The following is a 19,103-nucleotide window of genomic DNA, read 5'->3' as shown; positions in this document are numbered from 1 at the left end:
TGTCTGGACGCAAGTTACCTGAACATAAAAATGTAATGTTCAGCCTGTGATAACCAGCCACCGGACGCTCTTACATCATCACAGTGTCCTACACATGAAAATGGTTCATGTGCATTCAACAATATTTTTCTATATGAAAATATTCAAAACTGTAACCTGTCACCATGACATTACATTTTTTTCCATCCCTTCTCTTAGTAGACTGAGTTTATATTTTGTATTACCTGTATTGCTGCAGTTATTTGAGGTAGAAACTATTAATATAGGCAACGTTTTTCACCCTGTATGTTATCTGGCCCAAGAGAAAATGGAGATACCTTTTATTGGGCCGACATAGTTCTCTCCTCTCCATCTGAAGAAGAAACCTCTGAGGTCTCAAGAGCCCAATAAAAAGAATTACCATCCACTAATGACTCCCTTTGGCTGATGGCAAGAAGCATACACAAAAACACAATTACACAATGATATGTATAAGGGAAGGCTTGGGACATTTACAGGGTAGTTACCCGACACGTCTATAGACTACAGGCCAGTCTTTGAGTATCTAAAACTGCATTAACTATGTGAATTCGACATACTGTACAGCACAATTGTCTCAGGAACTAGAAGCGAGCTGCATTTAGAATTTATAGGTGACTGGTGGCATCTTTATGGCAGGGCAAAAGGCGTAGCGGGTCATCTGCATGATAAGCTTGTGCGTTCTTTCTAATTACTCAATTATTGATCTAAGATGGACAGAGTAGATGAGAAGGCATTTTTAGAGAAAGGAAAAGGGGGACTAGAACTGAGGAAAACGAAGAAAGATGTTGAAATGGAAAGCATGCTAAGATGGATGCGCTTGTTAGGGTTAGGGATGCCATTTTGGGCATTTTTTCCTGGCACATCAAATATTTCCATGCTGCTGACTGCCACCTATAGTGCTACCCTGCAGTATGTGTAGTGTATTACCTGACAGAAGGGAATCAATTAGTTAATCAAGTTTATACCTCCATCATAATGAACAGAATCACTTAATAAATAAGTGGTGGTCAGCCACATGTAGAGACGAGATGTTTTAAGGAACATGGTAGCTCGAACAGGTTAGTAGATATATATTTATTTTCAATTAAAGTGCCTACATTGTCAAATAATGTAATTTAACTACTTTTGTACTGCTGAGATATTTTTTCAATCTGTATATTCTTTGACACTGCTTATTTCAACCTATCATCAGAACATTTTCTTTTTTCTCTTGCTGTTCTCTTAAGATTATTTTTTTTTTACAATTACACACAATCTGTTGCACATAACAACATTGCCTTCCAAATTGCCATTCATTTCAGCCACATACCTCTTGAACATAATGCGTAAAAACCACAACGTCAATTCACAATTATAAATGGCTATTGCTTTTTAAAATACTAATTTTGACCACAGATAAAATTCATCGAAAAAGTGTAAATACTGCAAAAGGTTCTCAAGAATATTTTATTTGCTAGTATGAATGAAAAAGCAGCAACAGTATCCTTTTGTGTACAATTCTACTGATTTTCTTCCAGATAGGGGTTTAATTGGCTTGTGCGGAGAATAGGGACGAATAAACTGGAATTCAAGCATAAAAGAAATCTTATTTTCTTGTTGAACAGTCCTGCGGCCTTGATACTATCTGACCATTTACTGCATCCACCATTTTACTGCATTGCCACAAAAAAAACAACAAAATGGTGCAAGAGAAAAAAAATACAGCCGCAGCCGGCAGTGAGGATCCTTTCTGAAATCTCACCTATTGATTTTCACTAAAACAATGTGCTAGCTGTCTTAGATTGGTCAATAAAATCAAATGCTTTCTTCTAGAACCATTGTTTCCCTCAGAAATCTAAAGTCAATCTTGTTTCTGATGGCCAGATGTTCCCTCAAACCAATGAGGCTTTTCAAAAGTCCACCATCTAGGCAGGGAGTACTTTCTCCAGCCATGCACTACACCTTTTATGAGTCTCTTATATCTATGAATTGCACAATAAAGGCTCTTATAACTTATCCTCTCAGTTTATTTTTGTATTTTATATGTAAACACAAAGTTTATAGCTCATATCCAGTAAAACTGGAAAAATGAGTAAAAGCATGCCCTAGAGGTTAACCGTTTCAGGATTGATCAATGTATTTCGAATGCACTTCATGTTTTCCTTTAAGATTTTTGATAAAAAGACTTGTATGTTTTAAAGGCACAAACATAATTTAATTGAGCATTAAAATAACATGAGTTTTTATTGAACACAAATAGAAAGTTATTGAGTTACTATGACTTTTTTGTTAATCTTGAGTATCCCTGTATAGTGCAGGTTAGCATATCCCGGGGTTTATTTTGTGTCACCATAAGAGCTTTTAACAAAACGATGTTAATTTATGGAAAAGCTCAGTATTTTGTAATTGTTTTGAAGGTATTAAGTCAGCTCATAGAAACTGGGAACTAACAGTATTTAACCTATTCCCGGTCCATAAGTTCTCTCTCATCTCTTCACCAAATCCCTTGAAAAGGCTCTCTGAACCAAAAACAATCAGCAAATTAAGAACGGAGGAGAGAAGCGTAATGGAGAGCAATAATCGTACAGATCCAAAGAACAGGAGGTTACGATGGCTGCTCCCATGCTGTACACAAAATAATTTCTAATACATGTATATTGGTTATTGTTAACACAATTACATAGGTTTATTTAGTGGAAAAGTTATAAATCTACTTTAAGGACTTTATTTAAATAGTACCCTGTGGGGTGCATCTTTAATAAACATGTCTGATTAAGGAAAGGACCAGAGTTGTTTACAGTTGTTCCATCGGACATTCAAGATTCTAAGTGAGGCACTCCCAACTCCAACGAGCGTTCCTAGTACTGCTGAGTACAATGCAATCAGTGCCGGCCTTAAGTGTTCTGGCGCCCTGTGTGGACTATTCCTCTGGTGCCCCCATCCCCTTCTCACTGCCCCCCCTCTGCCCCTTCTCACTGCCACCCCCCTCTGCCCCTTCTCACTGCCTCCCCCCTGCCCCTTCTCACTGCCCCCCCTATGTCCCTTCTCACTGCCCCCCCACTGCCCCTTCTCACTGCCCCCTCCCTCTGCCCCTTCTCCCTATCCTTACTTACCTCGTTGCCGGAGTCCTGCGGTGGGAGCGGGAGGCGTCCGTCTTCCCGATCTGCCGTGGTGCGCGCTTCACAGCTGAGCGCCGGAATAATTCTGGCGCTCAGCATGAAATGCCGGCACCGCGACGGAGTCACGGAGAGTGAGGGGCGCCGAGCGGTTGCTGAAAACTTCACGAGCGACCGCTCAGCGCCCCTGCCCGGGACTTAAATTGAAACATCGGTTTTTTTTTGTTTGTTTTAACTTTATTTAACATCCACCATGTTAAATAAAGTTAAAACAACTTTATTTAATGTGCGGCCGCACAGGTCGCACACCCCTAAGGCCGGCCCTGAATGCAATGATATTGTTGAGGGACTGAGATTCCCCTGTAGTAAAATACGCTGTTTATGGGGCTTGCCGTCTTTTGAATACTTTGTCTGTGAATTGCTGTTGCGTGTGTTTTGCATTTGAATGGGTTAATTTCGGTCCATTGCTGGTTTTGCTGATGTGGCAGACATTATTGATCTGCAGATAAGTAAGATGTATAACGCAAGCTAAACACTAGTTCAATAAACCTACCAAATTCCAAATTTAACCTAGGATTATTCTGCTGCTGGCAGAATATTTTTCATGATAAAGCTGTGCATGAAGATATACATTTAGTGGACGGCTCTTGTATTACAGTTGCTTTTTTTTCTAATTATAAATGCCACCTCACTTTAAGCCTAGGGATCTTCTACTGCGATATTAATCATACAGTAGATTACATTCAACACATCCTATTTGACAGATGTGGATTTAAAAATTCACTTCAACAAGGACGTATGACCAAATTACTTTTAGATGACGCTCGGTGTTACAGTCCGCTCTTGTCACAAGATACATGTCTAGTCTACTATTTCATATCTGCACTGGATGCTTTTTCATTTAGGAATCTGATTAAAAACTTGCCTTTGGTCACAAATGTTTGTGTTCTAAAGCTAGGCTGTTAAAATGCTTCTCTTGTTGTCTGAAATAACACTAGTGGCTGAATCATTAATCCACGATTAAATGATGTTAAAATGGTGTGGCATGCGCGACTGTCCTTAGTCATCTTGCACACAGATGGAGTCTGAGGCAGTTGCGTACAAAGTTTGTATGCAGGTGGATGCACCACACATGCACTTTTGTAAAAGATGCCATGTTTCGATCTGGCGCTATCTGACAGGAGGTGCTGTGGAATGGTCCTTTATTAAATTATATTATTATCTATGTCTTAGAATATAGCAAAATGGTCCAGTGGCATACATATTTAATGTAATTATGCACCTGGCCTTAAAATAACTAATATGTAAAAAATAGCTCACTAGTTTTTATTGCAAAGTTGCAAAAATATTTAATGCGAAATGCATTTAGTAACCTTTTTGCCAAATTCAATTTTGTCTGCGTTTATGCATTATTATTATTGAAAATAGGAGGCCAACATTACATAAAAAACGTTTAATCATCTGATTAAAACTAAGTTCTCTCATTCAGTTCCAATAAATGTCCTACGATGTGAAAAATGTGCCCAGTTCTAAAAGGCTACAGATAATGGATTTTATTTTTTATAACTCTAACTAACAAATGCATGACTGATACTTTCTTTGGAGCATATCCAGTATATCTAAAAAGAACCTTCAATAAAGACAAAACAAGATAAATAAATAATAGTAGGGTACCTAGTGTTTCTGCGTGTAGCTAGCTCTCTCCCCCCCCCCCCCAAGATGTTACATAAATATAGCACGTATTGGATGGCTAAAAGTCAGTAAATATGAGAATAATATAAACTGTACTTCTGGATAACTGGGTGACATGCATTTACAACTTAGCACATCACTATTAGATGTTTCCTTCCAAGTTGGAAGTTCTTAGGTGCTGCCATAGGCCTAAACCAGAGCAGCCCCAACAGCCTCCCACTCCATGCCACTGTCCTTACTGCTGGGAGTAAGGATATGACTAAATATTATGGCACCAGCCTAATAGGGAACTCTGGGGGACATCCCGCCATAGAGTTAATAGGCTGGTAGGAGAGATCAGTGTTGTCTTTTTTTTTAATAGGCCCATTGAGCAGTGGTGCTGGAGGGGGCCTGATTGTCCTTATGGCAGAGGGGCTGGCACCCTTCTAGACCTGATGCCCTAGGCATAGTCAGCCTAAGTGAGAACACACCAATGATGTTTGCTAAACATACCACCCCTAAATGTAAAACCACAATACAAAAACTAACGTGTATTACATGACCTTCTAGATACACATAAACTCAATTTAAATTAGACAATTATATCATACATTGGGTTTTAAACTTTTGGGGTCCTTTTGGACCATACTATTATTAAACCTTGTTTGCAACTCACATAATACATGGGAACTTGTTCTTATTATTGTGACTGATTCTTTTTTTGATCAGTGGTATAAATGGTGTAAATTTATCACTGACCAATGATCAATGTTTTTTGGAATGAATGCCCTCTAAGATTGGTGTTAGACACCCATAATGTAATCAAACAATCAGGAGAAGTGTTGTTGAAGAAAATATTAAGAATTTCTTGGACAATCTAGAATGACATTGGCATATGAAGCCCCCCGGTTCAGCATTCTATTTCTAAATGCGTTTAAAATTGATTTCTCTGTGCAGAAAACATGGCATTAACACAGGGTGACCAGATGGCTCCAGAGAATAGATTCTTTCTAATAGTGTCATGCAGGGTAGCGAGAATCTTGATGCAGCGCCTCGACATACATTTTCCATAGGCTTCCCAAGATAAAAGGATGAATCTTGTCACTGTATGGTTGAAGGGACAATAACCCATAAAGGGGGATAGTGGGAGGATTAAATGCCTGTGCATTTTAAGCGAGTATCTTTTATGAATTAATTTGCAAGCATGTCATAGTAAGCACACAGAGAGCAGCCATATATGTTGTATGATCAATCTCATCAAAGGCAGGTCTTTTAACAACCTGCAAAGGTACGTCTAATGTTTTTTAGCTCCTGAATTATACATTTAATAGGCAGCAGGAAAATATGTGTTTTATTTCTAACTTCAGAAATGTAACACCTAAGCCACCAATAAGCAAACATGTTAGTAAAATAAAATAGCTGCTAGCGGTGCCTTTGGCTGCTGATTATATTCCATTAAGCATATGAGAAAATTGCAACTATATACTTCAAAAAGGTTTGGTGACAGGTGTCACCACATGCGTTATACAATTATGCATAGCTCAGTTTTAGTGTGTAAATTCTCTTTGATGTGCTTTGTGTTAACTCTATAATGCAACACAAGTGTTTGTGATTTTGTTATCACTACGTACTCACCACTTACACTACTTATTGCATTTATTTTATTTTTTATATTTTAGCGTCATCATCGTGATCACATCCATCAATTCATCACTTCCAAGAAGTGAAGTGTTCCTTTTTACAGTATATACATATATTGGAAAAAAAACAAGTAATATTAATAATAATAATAATAATAAATATATCTAATGTATACCTTGTTAATAGAAAAAATAGCTGATTGCTTTATTTAGTAGTATTTTTAACATGTTTGAGGCTGGATTCACCACTACTGGCCACTTAGAATAGAACACAAAATATCATAAAGGACACTGGCAATACTACCATTTTTATGGTGTATGGGTTGACGGTTCCAGCACTGAAATGGTTCAGTGTGTAATCAAAATGGGGAAAAAAACATAATTCAGGCAATGAAGCAAATCTGCTTCTGGTATGAAATACAAATACCAAACTATTAAATGAGCCCTGATCTTGTTGTGCACGATAATGGTCTTATGTACTTCAGACTGGCAGGTGATAAAATAACGGGCCTCTTTCCAGAGTGACTCTTTAACATACACTGGTTTAAATACTCCTTTAAACGTATTTATATTTCTTAGATATGATGGTAACCTAAGGTATAGCTAGGCCTTTCAAGCAAATGTTCCTTAATTGACTAACATGCCAAGGCATGTATCCACAGGGCAAGTCTACCTCTGATCATGAAGTCAGCCGGCCAAGTCGTGGTCTGGCTCACTCTGTGCACATCTTGTCTGGCACCATGGCCAGCTTGCTCACCTCTTGATATTAAGAAAATTACACATTTTTATATCTTTACATGGATAATTGACAAAACTGCTAAAGCAGTGAAAAAAATGTTGTCCACAGCACAATACCTTATCAATTAGGAAAGTATAATAGGGTTCCGTTAAAATGTAATGAACATTCTATATTTTTCCCCTGGAGTCTGATTAGCAGTTCACTTAGGAATATGAAGATTTTGATCTTGTTTAGCTTAAAATCACAACTACAGAGTTAATTGGTTTAAAAGATGCTTATATGTTTACTGCTACTTAAGGTGTCTTAGGTAAGCAAAAGACCCCTTATGTCAGCAGGAGGAGTTGTATGCATCTATTTGACCATCAATGACAGCAGAATATGCAGTAGAAGTAATTTCCTATGCTACTTTCCCCAACACTTCTGGGTTGCTTAAGATTTTTGGCACAGGTTATGTGTCATGGCAAATCTAACCAAGCGTGTTCAGCTACATCTCCAGATTACAGAAATACCAAACACTAGCAGAGAGGGAAAGGAAAGGCAGTGAGTGGGGGAGGGGGGTTAAGCAAAGAAAATGCGGTAATATTTATCTTGAACATTTGACTCCTTAAAGAGGATGTCTCTAAGAATTTTAACTGGAACTTTAAGAATATGTAGTTCATTCCAGTTCAGAATTTTTGTACAACATGTATGTGTTAAACATGGTATCCTGGATAAGTTAGATGGCAACACTAAACTTCCCTTCTGGGAAGTCCTGCTGACATCGGTGGGCAGTCCCACTGACTTCAGTGGGTGATTTGGCTGACATTGGTGGGCTGTCCCACTGACTTCACAGTCCTGCTGACTTTGCAGGCATTCTCGCTGATGTCATGGGACACTCCGCTGTTTAAGGACGAAAGAGCAGGGAGTAGGGTGTGTAAAAACTCCTCTCCCACACATAGAGTTTTCCAGTGCCATCCCAGAGAGTTTCCAGTTATGGACATCATCAATGTCTGGACCAGTGTAGAAGAATTTTGAAGCTTCACTATTTTCTTCACTGAGCTTGCATTAATGAAGCTATGTCTCCCTTTTTCGCCTATTTAGTGGAAACCTTTGTAAGGACAGAAGAGAGGAAAGGATTTCAGAACAGGAAAATTATGCCTCTGTCTATCAGTCTATCTACATTAGTATGTACTGGTGATTAAAATTCACTCATTGTGCATTCAGTAAGCTGAATTATAAAATTCATTAAAGAAAAGGTAAAAAGCATTCCCTGTCAAAACAACTGGATGATGCTGATATGATGTGCTTGAAACAGTATGTTTGAATTGTTAATTCCATGCTTGATAAGTAACCCCCTTTAGCTTCTACGCAGTATAAAATAATTCTCTATCCTTGGATTTCATGCTAGAGAAAGCCCTTTATAAAGGACAAATATAAAGCTGATTAGGCTTCTTTGGAGTTCATCAGTTAGCTTGAATTTAGGAAGCTTGATGTAAACACTGACAGTTCAATTATTTTTAATGGATTTATGGCATAAGGATAAGAATTAACTAATAAGCTATTGACCTCAAATTTTGACTGTTTTAATGCTCTTATGGGACTACTCAATATCTTATAGGAACATGTTTGACGTTCATTGTTTATCGGATGACAACTACAATAAGTAACAAAATGACCTACATAATGTTATATTAAACTTTGTGTGCATGAATGAAAACAAAACACTGGGGATGTGGATTAAAATCAATAATCTGCACACTTTTCATGTATTTAAATTTATAATACCTAAATAGGTATGTATTATGTTTTTATGTTTATGTTAAATAATAGTGGAACAAATCAAAGGGATGATATATACCACTGTTCAAAAGTTTGGGGTCACTGTTTCCATTGAAAACAAGGACATTTCTAGCTGTAACATAATTACAAAAGGTTTTTTTATGATCAATTTGCCCTTTAAACTTAATCTTGGCTTAGGTAACACAATGTGCCTTTGGAACATTCCATTAAAATGGCTTTATATTTTTGATAAAATATTCCAGCACTCCTTTTTATGTTTTCTGAGAAACATCTACGCCATGTCTTAGCCTTTTACCTTCCCAGTGGCACCCGTGCCCATCTAACAGGCCGGCCTGTTGATAATGGTTGCTGTGTTCATTGTTGATTCTAACTGTGAGGACTGGGTCCAGTGGGCTAAAACCCGTCTGTGTGCATCCATGTATATGCAGATATCTTGAAGGGACAGCAAGCAGCTTCCAGGCGAGCACCCAAGTTGCATTTCTAAGAGAATCACTACTTAGATAAGAGGACTAGCAATGTATGCAGGATGTAGGCCACTCACTAGGCCTTTATGATTTTTATACCAGGGCCAGTAGATAAAGCTATTTAAATAGCTACCCAGGAGTCTAGCAAGATACTTACACATCCTTTTTTTCTGCTTCTTTCAGTGTTTTGGAAAATGCATTTTGCAAATGACTAGACAGTATGAATCGGGCATGTTGCCTTCCAATTGAATTTTGCATCATTATATTACTGGCCTTTCCCCCAGGGTGGAATTTTGCCAACTCTTGCCTGGGAAAGAGGCATAAGTAAAGCAAACGTAAATTGCTTTCCTTATTCTTGAAAAAACAAGCATGTGTTGTCTTCAGTGTTTATTTGTGATTAAGCTGATTGATATTATTTTTATGTTTTTTATTCTTTAAATAATATCTTCATATTTCGTATTTAAAATAATTTGGTTCATAGTTGAAATGCCCATCTTTAGTTTCTGATGTTCTGTTCAGACATGAGTACAAAAAAATTATCACTATGTAGGAATCATGCCTGGAAGCAAATCTAAAATGATTTTTTAAGTGGTGTGTCTTTAATCATATGGCAATATCATGTAGTTCAGGGCTATATCAAATACAAGTGTCACTTTTTGTACTTTAAATGTATTACTAGCTTGTAATATCTGTTGGAAGGAATGTATTTTGTCTATGAAGAAATGCTCAGCAAAGCATTCAGGTACTAGGCTTCTCTATTCCCCCTCTCAAAAAAGCTCTGTCGCACTGGCCTTCATCCCAATGCATCTATTAAGTTAATGAATCCCAAATGGGATGCTGCAGACGATGAAGTTACCATGGTAATTGACAGATTCCATGCAAAGGGTCTGGTCCATTTCCAAGAAATCCATACCTTTGCTCTGTCGTTATAAGAATGCAATTCCAGAGTAAATTCACCAAGAGGCCACACATACCCCTCACTCTTTGACCTTTGAGTGAAATATATTCTTTTGAACTAAGACTGTTACATGTAAAATCTACGTTCTTCACAATGCATCACTATTGTTCAAAAGCGTAAATTAAAAAATAAAGTATACATTGTATAAAGTATAATTCACATTGGCCTAAATTCAGTTCATTTAATTCAGTTGGTTATGATTTCAATATTGCAACCTCTCCATTAAATATTGTGAGTGTTGGAGAAATTGGGTCAAAATAAATGATATGTAAATAAGTATTGAAGGGGGTATGAATATTGAAAAAGTAGTAGTATTAAAAAGGGTAAGCATGAATACAGGAGAATCACTATAAGGGATGGCTGAGGTAAGAGCCATAGGTGAGATTGATATGCATGGTTTATGAAGCATAAATGAGAGTAATGTGAAAGAAAACATGAATGAAACATGGCAATGAGTCAATACAGACTGGTTGAGTGAAGGAATGAAGAGGGGGCAGAAGTCATGGAAATAAAATAACAGATATTGGGTGATTATAAGGGAGGTATGGGTGATGGAAATGAAAAATGAATACAGGGGAACCACAAATATTGATAAAGACGAGAGATTGAGGAAAGAGAAGGGGTAGTGTTGGGAAAAAAACATGAATACAGGAGAACCACAATAAGGGATAGCTGAGGCAAGAGTAATAGGTGAGATTGATATGCTTGATTTTTGAGGCAGAAGTGAAATTAATATGAAAAAAAGAACGAAAAACGGTAGGTAGCAACATGAATGGGTTAATAAAGACTGTGCAGGTAAAAGAATAAGGAGGAAGCAGAAGTCAAAGAAATAAAATAATGGATGTTGGGTGAAATAGAATAGTGATAAATGTTATTATGTCACAAGGATAAAAGAGTTAGGAGATTAAAGGATGAAAAGGTTAAGAGATTAAGTGTATTGGAAATCCTTAGTCCTGGGCCTTCATGTCTTTCTGCATTAACTATGGATAATTGTTGGCTGACCCCAAATAGTTACTATTGCAAGAAGTTGAAAGCTGCATCATTTTAGTTGACAGCGTTCATATGCCAAATTACTAATTTGATAAACTTAGAGTTACCAATAAAGTCAATGATACATAGATATGCAGAATTTACAAAAAAAGGTCTTTAACTTTGTTTTCAAACTTTGCATAGTCATATTTGCTTAGCGGCCCTGTGTGGATCCCACTTATTCTTTACTTCTTGTTTAAAATACACTTTGTGAGCTTCAGAAACTAGATGGCTCACACTAGTGGTACCCTGACACAGTGAAAGTTTAAGTACTAAAACAGATACACCTTCTTAGCTCTTACTGTGAAGAAAAGGCCATCACTGCAGTGTCCATCTGCCCCTTTTCAAAACGGCTGCTTATGCTTAACTTTTCGTGTCTAGCAACAACATCATTTAGTTCAATAGAACCCACCATTATATTACACGCCTTTAGTTAGCAAAGTATTACGAAGCTGTTCTTAATACCTTTGTTTCCAAAGGCTCTAGAAAAGAAGCCCTAGATTTCTAGTCGCTGTGAATGTGTAGTTTAATTAAGAAGGAATGGGAGATATGTATTACCATCTTCACGTTATAGGAATTTCTGATTCCCTCATTATCAATGTGATAACTACTTTACTTTGAGTGACGCTCAGCCTTTGCTATATTTTGTGTAAAATCAGACATTCCCTTTTTCTAAATGCATCTCATAAAATATTGTCACTTATAACAGAGTGCCATTAAAATTGGTTCTTGTGACACTTCTGCTTCTGTCTTACCTTCCATACAATGATATAAATTTGCTTCATTTTAACTTTCAATATTATATATTATATGCAATAAATTTAAGTACACCAATTACCCTTATTTTTTCATTTTCAATTTCTACCTCTGACTTTTAATAATTTTTTACTACGGTATTTAAATTTGAACATCATTATAATGTTTCCACTCTGATATGTTCATTATGTCACAGATTTAATTTCTACCGATAACGATAAATTAACATTTTTTATACATGTTTATATTAGAAATGAATGTCTAGCAAGGTTGAATAATTCTATTAATATTTATGAGACTGGCCCAACCAAGAACACACCTCAATGACAAGGCCCAGGAGGGACCAAACCATACATCTAAGGTTGTTGGTTCTCCTGTAGTATTTAATTGAAGTTGATATATTTTATTGGGCCAACATAGAAGATGTGAATTTACATCTTCTTCAGATGGAATGGTTCCCTTGTGCTATTAAGCATACAATTAGAATAATTCTGTTATTAGTATTTCTGTGACACTGAATGAGAATGCCATGACTTTGAGGCGTTTTCACTCAACACATACTTGCACTTTTATATGGTGCTGTTGTTGATGGCTTTTGAGAAACACCCCACCGTGGTCACATGCTGACACTATTTAATGGCACGCTTCACCATTTTAAATTAGATGTCATTTAGATTGCATTATTCTCAGTCCATGTAGCAACCTTGGCACTCGACTTAAGTTTAATGAATCCGTGATTATTAGCCTGCGACTTTCTCTAGCTTAGGCTAACTGCCAAATCTCAAGCAGTAACTTTTTAGTGAATAGACCCAAATGATTTAGATTTATGAATTGACACACTGTTTTAGCGCACCATAACATACTCTAAAAAAAGATGTGCCCTCAACGAATATGTTACATAGTTACATATAGTTACATAGTTATATAGGCTGAAAAAAGACATGCGTCCATCAAGTTCAGCCTTTCCTATATCTGTTAATTTGTTGCTGTTGATCCAAAATAAGGCAAAAAAAACTCGGTTTCGCTCTTTCCAATTTTGCACTAACCAGGGAAAAAATTCCTTCTTGACCCCAAAATGGCAGTCAGATTTCTCCTTGGATCAATAAGCTGTTTCCCCATAATTAAAGATTATATCCCCGAATATTATGTTTTTCCAGGTACCCATCCAGTTGCAGTTTAAACGTCTGTACAGACTCCGATAAAACTACCTCTGCAGGCAGAGAATTCCACATCCTTATTGTCCTTACTGTAAAAAACCCTTTCCTCTGCTTTAGTCTAAATCTCCTTTCTTCCAGTCTAAATGCATGACCACGTGTCCTATGCATGGTCCTGTTTATGAACAGATTTCCACACAATGGTTTGTATTGGCCCCGAATATATTTATATAATGTTATCCCCTCTGAGGCGACGTTTCTGTAAACTAAACAGATTTAAATTAGTTAACCTTTCTTCATAACTATAGTGCTGCATTCCTTTTATTAATTTTGTAGCCCGCCTCTGCACCCTTTCTAGTGCTATGATATCCTTCTTTAGAATAGGTGTCCAAAATTGCACAGCAGTTATGAGATTCAGACATCCATATGCTTGAAACTATATGTCATAGCTGTAGTCAAAATAAAGATACATAAGCCAGACTAGAATAGAAGAAAAATATTTGTTTATTGTGGTAAGCGTCTATACGCCATGTTTGCATACAGCTACGGCATATCGGAACAGATAAAATGCTGTCATTGTTCTGACTTTGAAGCTGGCATAATATTTTTCAGATATGCAGTCCTTTACTTATTCTGTTGCTTGCCATCTGAAACAAGGCTGCCAAGCAGCACTAAAGAATAATAGTGAGAAGTCATCCTACTGTTCTGAAATCCCGCACGGCACACAAATAAATCAGACCTTGTTAAAAATTGCTTCCCTGCAGAAATCCCACCACAGATGACAGTGGAATTAAACAGTCGTGTAGAACATTTGGTTAATCTTCAGAAGATCATCACCGCAACTGCACTGTAAAACTTTAAAATACATTTTGAATAGTGTAGCATCATCAAATATCCAAGATGAGAACATGTGTCAGTGTTTATGGGCGCCATAAAACATATTGTATCTGTAAGGAATTATTCCGCTGAGGACCAGTTTAAAATTTTATTTATGATATACCCAATCTAATAAAATCAAATGCTGACATTTTTCTCTATAAGAGAAATCATGGTGAGTTGAGCCAAAGTGTAACGAATAGGCAAACCATTCATTAGCTAAAAGAGATGTCTCATACTGGAGAACACAGTGTCTATTCACATGTGACTGTAAAATTAGACCTATTTTTGGTTAGTCACAAGTTTAAGTTTAAGGTCACTTTATGTACAAATATGACCTTGAAACCCAGTGAAGGAAAATGCTATATTTGGTTTCTTATAAAATTAGATCTTTGGCCGAATGATATTTAGTTACAGGAAAAGTGAGAAGGAAACCGTTAGATACAGACATAAACTCTAGGTATCTGCTGACATGCTATTAATATAAAGAAATTGCATCAGAGAGGAGAATGGTCATCAGGCCGGCCCAAGGCAAAATGCCGCCTGGGGCGAATTTTAAAATGCTGCCCCCCCCTTATCTACCTTTCCTCTCCCTCTGTCCCTGACACCCCCCCCATTATCTACCCTTCCTCTTCCTCCGTCCCTGCCGCCCCCCCCATTATCTACCCTAAAGGTGGATCATATACGTTTTACAAAGTAAAGGTAAGGCAATTATTGGTGCGTGGTACTTTTTATTTACAAGGCACCCGGCACTAGTTAATTAACATTTACAAGTCCGTCTTGAACTTTTCAATTGTTTTTATGAACCTGTAGGGATCAACAAATGTAACACATTAGGCTCTTAGAGGTAACATACATATTGTTACCAGCACAGACCATGAATTTATATATACTCAAAAATGCCATGCTTATAATGGGTTAATGAACACTAAATTAGGATTATTAACAATTCTATGTGGAAATATTGTTTTATTGTCCGTCCCCTGCACAACCTCAAAAACAGTTAGTAGAGTAAATAACAGTGTAATTATGGTGTTTTTTGTTGCATTTTGTAACAATTGATTGTTTGAGGCTGAGACATTTTGTGTTTGCCATGAGCATTGAAAAACTTGGAGAATAAGGCAAATATTAGTTGCAGATTTTACAAGAGAAGCCTTAAGGTTGAACCCGTATTGCTCAGCATTGTATAAATAATTCAATAAAAGCAACGGGGGAGTAAGAAGAAACCGAACAATGCACTCATACATCACAGTCCACTAATATTGCACAATGGTGGTTTGGGGCAACGATGACCTTGTAATCCATCCTTGTAATCCAAGCCACAAATCAATTTCATTAGCAATCTCGGGGGTGTTAGGATAGGATTGAGGTAACTGTCTCAATTAAGGGCTTGTACCTAGAATCATTTCCAACCTCGTGGAAAAGGTTTGAGCATGACGTATGTTGCTTGAAACCTAACATGTCTTGTGCTAAATTGGTTCAATATATAAAACACGCACACATTCACAGATGGTTTATTTTTAACAAAATAAAAAGTTGTCTCATAATAGAATAAAATCAGACAAACAAAAAGTAAAGGTAAATTATCCAAAAGAGCATAAAGGCACGTAAGTGAGAATGTATTGATAAATACGACTGCATCTGTTGAAGGGTCCTCGATGCCCAAACCAAATTGGAGTTTGTTAGAGTTATGTTTTAAATGCTCTTCATTAAGAACATACACGTCATATAGTGTATGCATATCAAAATATAGGAAATATATTAAATACCTAATGTAGTATATAGAAACAAGCACAAGACCAGCCATCATTCTACTCGCACACCAGCAAACAGGAGAAAATGGATTCGTACAAGTTCATTTGGGGGTTCTCGAGCATGTTGTGTTGGAATTAGAAGTCATTTTTACGCATATAGAAGTGTAGTGATAGAACATTTACCTGAGACTGCAGAATAATGTAGCAAAACAGTGTTAAAGTGATTGATTAACACATCTTTCAAAGCAATATTCTTTGACCTGGGTTTTTAGTAAGGATTCAAATGATTTCCACGTATTACATGGTTTCTTGGATGTACTAATTGATTATATACAATTTAAGCTAAGTGATGTCCTGATGTGCCGCTCCATGAGTTACCAGATGTGCTTTAGTTGTTAATTGTGTTATCGTCATAATTATTTACTAATTGTGTGATTAGCTTTTGGGTTTGGTAGGTTTCAATATTATATGTAACATTGTATGTTAATCAACTCAATTTACTACTACTCTCGCCGTATCACTACAGATGCTCAGGGAGATTTTCGTTGCACTGGGTCAAATACAGAACCAATTCACACTTGGCTGACCACATATTCAGTGTTCAGGAACCAGGGAAGAATTGACAGGAAATGTAGGGTTCTTCTGTATTTTCATATTCATTTTCTTTGTCTGACATAATATTAAACGTTAAGATCTTCAGAAAATACATTTAAGACATAAGGAAATAAAAACACGGATTTGAAGCAATGAGTGGCGTCCTATTCAGGTCACTTTTTTCACAGTCATTTAATTTTCTCTTCACAATAGTTTATCTAAAGCTCCACAGATCAATATGCTGACATCTGTAGGACACCGTTAACGTGATGAGTAGATGATGCCTTGTTTTTCAGTTCCAGTTCAATATGTCGCGCACAAAAATATATAACGGAGAATATACTTGTTTCAGAGACACTAATGTCATCTATCCAAAGGAAAGGCTATTAAAATGAAAACAAGGTCTATGAGGCATTACCTTATGCTGGAATATATATGTTCGCTGAAATAATGCATTTGATCACACGCATGGTATAGATTGTAGCATCTGTATACATTCTAGAATTGTCCCTGTATGAATAACATGCTGGGTATTTTTATTAAATACATCTTATCTTTATAATTCTTTATCAGTCTATAAGTAAACATAGACAAATGCAGCTTGTTTAAATTTCAGTATTATTATTTTTGCATTAAAACGTTGTATAAAATTATTTGCGACACTGCAGAATCATATCATTTTCCTAGAAAATCAAACTCTTTAAGGTTAAGTTTTCTGTAATTGACATGAGCATCCTGGTTTCCAGAATTTGCTGTTTGCTTATCAAGTTAATTAAACATTTCTTGTGAACATACCTACAAATCATTGGTTATCTTTACAAACATTTCCGAGCATGCCTTTTTTAATTTATTTTTCACTATTAGAATTTTGGAGAGAAACTTGTTCAAAACAGTAGTCTCTAATTTAGAGTTTTCTACTTGTCTTTGGTAACATTAGTATTCTTTTTTCCCCCATGAAGCGCAAGAACATGTTCAAAGGCACATTATTGTAATTATTATATTAAGTAATATCTATTTGATATTAAAGAATTATCTCTTATAAAACCTGGGTTCAGATTAATTAACTCTTTCACTGTTAGACCTATATATCTGGGTTAATATAAACTTTGCCTCGTCACAGAATATTTAAACATACTTGTACACTGTAGTAGTTCTTTACCAATGTGCACCCTACGGGACAGAGATAAGAAAGAGGTTAGAAAACATAATAGTGATGGCACTGATTGACACATAGATCTCAGATGTTATAAAATAAAGATAGAATACAGCGCCATGTCACAGTATGACAGATACAGAAATGTTGCTGTTCTTTGTCCATTATTGTGTTTCTTCCAAGATCAATTATCAGAGTTTACAACTGCAGGAATTGCAACAATTCAATCACGATGTGAGCTGTCAATTCTTTGGGCAGATCATTTAATCTGTTTCTGTTATTGCACATGCGGTGAAACTGGCACCACTAAAGTCTTCTGTTTTATTAATGAGTAGTGTAACAGGGACAATTAAAATAAGTTGTGCTTGTAATAATTGAATCAGTGTATCCGAAATGTAGGTTATTGATTTAGAATGAATAACATTTGTTTAATCAGGTGATTTTATTGCAATTTAAGTTTGCTAGACAAATATATATATATATATATATATATATATATATATATATAATTATATTACATATTTATTTGTCAATCTTTTTGAGCATTGTAATGTAGTATAGGGGATGTCATGAGTTGGGGCCATAGGAAACTCTTGGGTTTATATTAAATGTATCTAAATCTTTCTATCTATATATATTTGTGTGTCTATCTATCTACCAGCTGCTGTGTAAATTATTAGAATGACAGGGGTCAACTGGCGAGCCCAAGCCAAGCACACGATGAGATTGAGGGCTGCGATCTATCACTGCACCAATGGCAATGACAGAGAGCAGTGACACAGTATATATATATATATATATATTGTTTTATATCTTTTCTTTTTTTCTACCACTTTTACAAACATGAACTTTTTTTTTTTTTTTTTTAACTATGATAGCACCGTGCTTTTGATTTGCTGCAGAGATCTGGGATTTAGGTATAATTTCGTACTATAAGTAAGCAGTGTGGGAGAGGGGGAAATGTAAGGTAATTTCACACGTCCTCACTGAGTATACAGAGCAACACTAAGCTCCACTAATCATCACACAACAATCATTTTCCCCTTTATCATAAATATTAAATATAATGTTTCAATATCATTACGATTTTAGGTAAGTAAAAGAGACATTGTCAGTATAATCTTTTATTCTGGGCCATGGAAAGCAGGTCAAATTATTATTATTTTATTTATAAAGCACCAACAATTTATGAATAAATTTTTAACAAAACATATAGGCAGTGGCTTAAATTGGTGCGCAAATTGCTTCGGGGCCCCCAACTTCAACAGCAAGTCTGTGCCATTATTGCCCCCAAACAACTGGTCTGTGCCTTGTTTGCCTCTTGCTCCCCTTCCAACATACAACATATGTAAATACACTTATACAAATTATACACACTCCATCTCACCCCACTTACACATCCATGCTCACACACACACAA

General features: G+C 36.4%; 1 protein-coding gene and 1 long non-coding RNA gene across 4 annotated transcripts in view; both read left to right on the top strand.

Moving 5' to 3' along the window:
* GRIA3 (glutamate ionotropic receptor AMPA type subunit 3) overlaps positions 1-19,103 on the top strand; it is a 109,223-nt gene that overhangs the window by 11,217 nt on the left and 78,903 nt on the right. The window lies entirely within an intron of this gene.
* Positions 103-802, top strand: LOC128504021 (uncharacterized). The gene is made up of 2 exons (XR_008355312.1): positions 103-563; positions 607-802. It is a non-coding gene; the product is annotated as an uncharacterized LOC128504021 (long non-coding RNA).

This window comes from Spea bombifrons, chromosome 8 (genome assembly GCF_027358695.1).
Source record: "Spea bombifrons isolate aSpeBom1 chromosome 8, aSpeBom1.2.pri, whole genome shotgun sequence".
Classification (NCBI taxonomy): domain Eukaryota; kingdom Metazoa; phylum Chordata; class Amphibia; order Anura; family Pelobatidae; genus Spea; species Spea bombifrons.
Note: the sequence above shows the minus strand (reverse complement) of the source record. Positions and strands in the feature narration are given on the sequence as shown.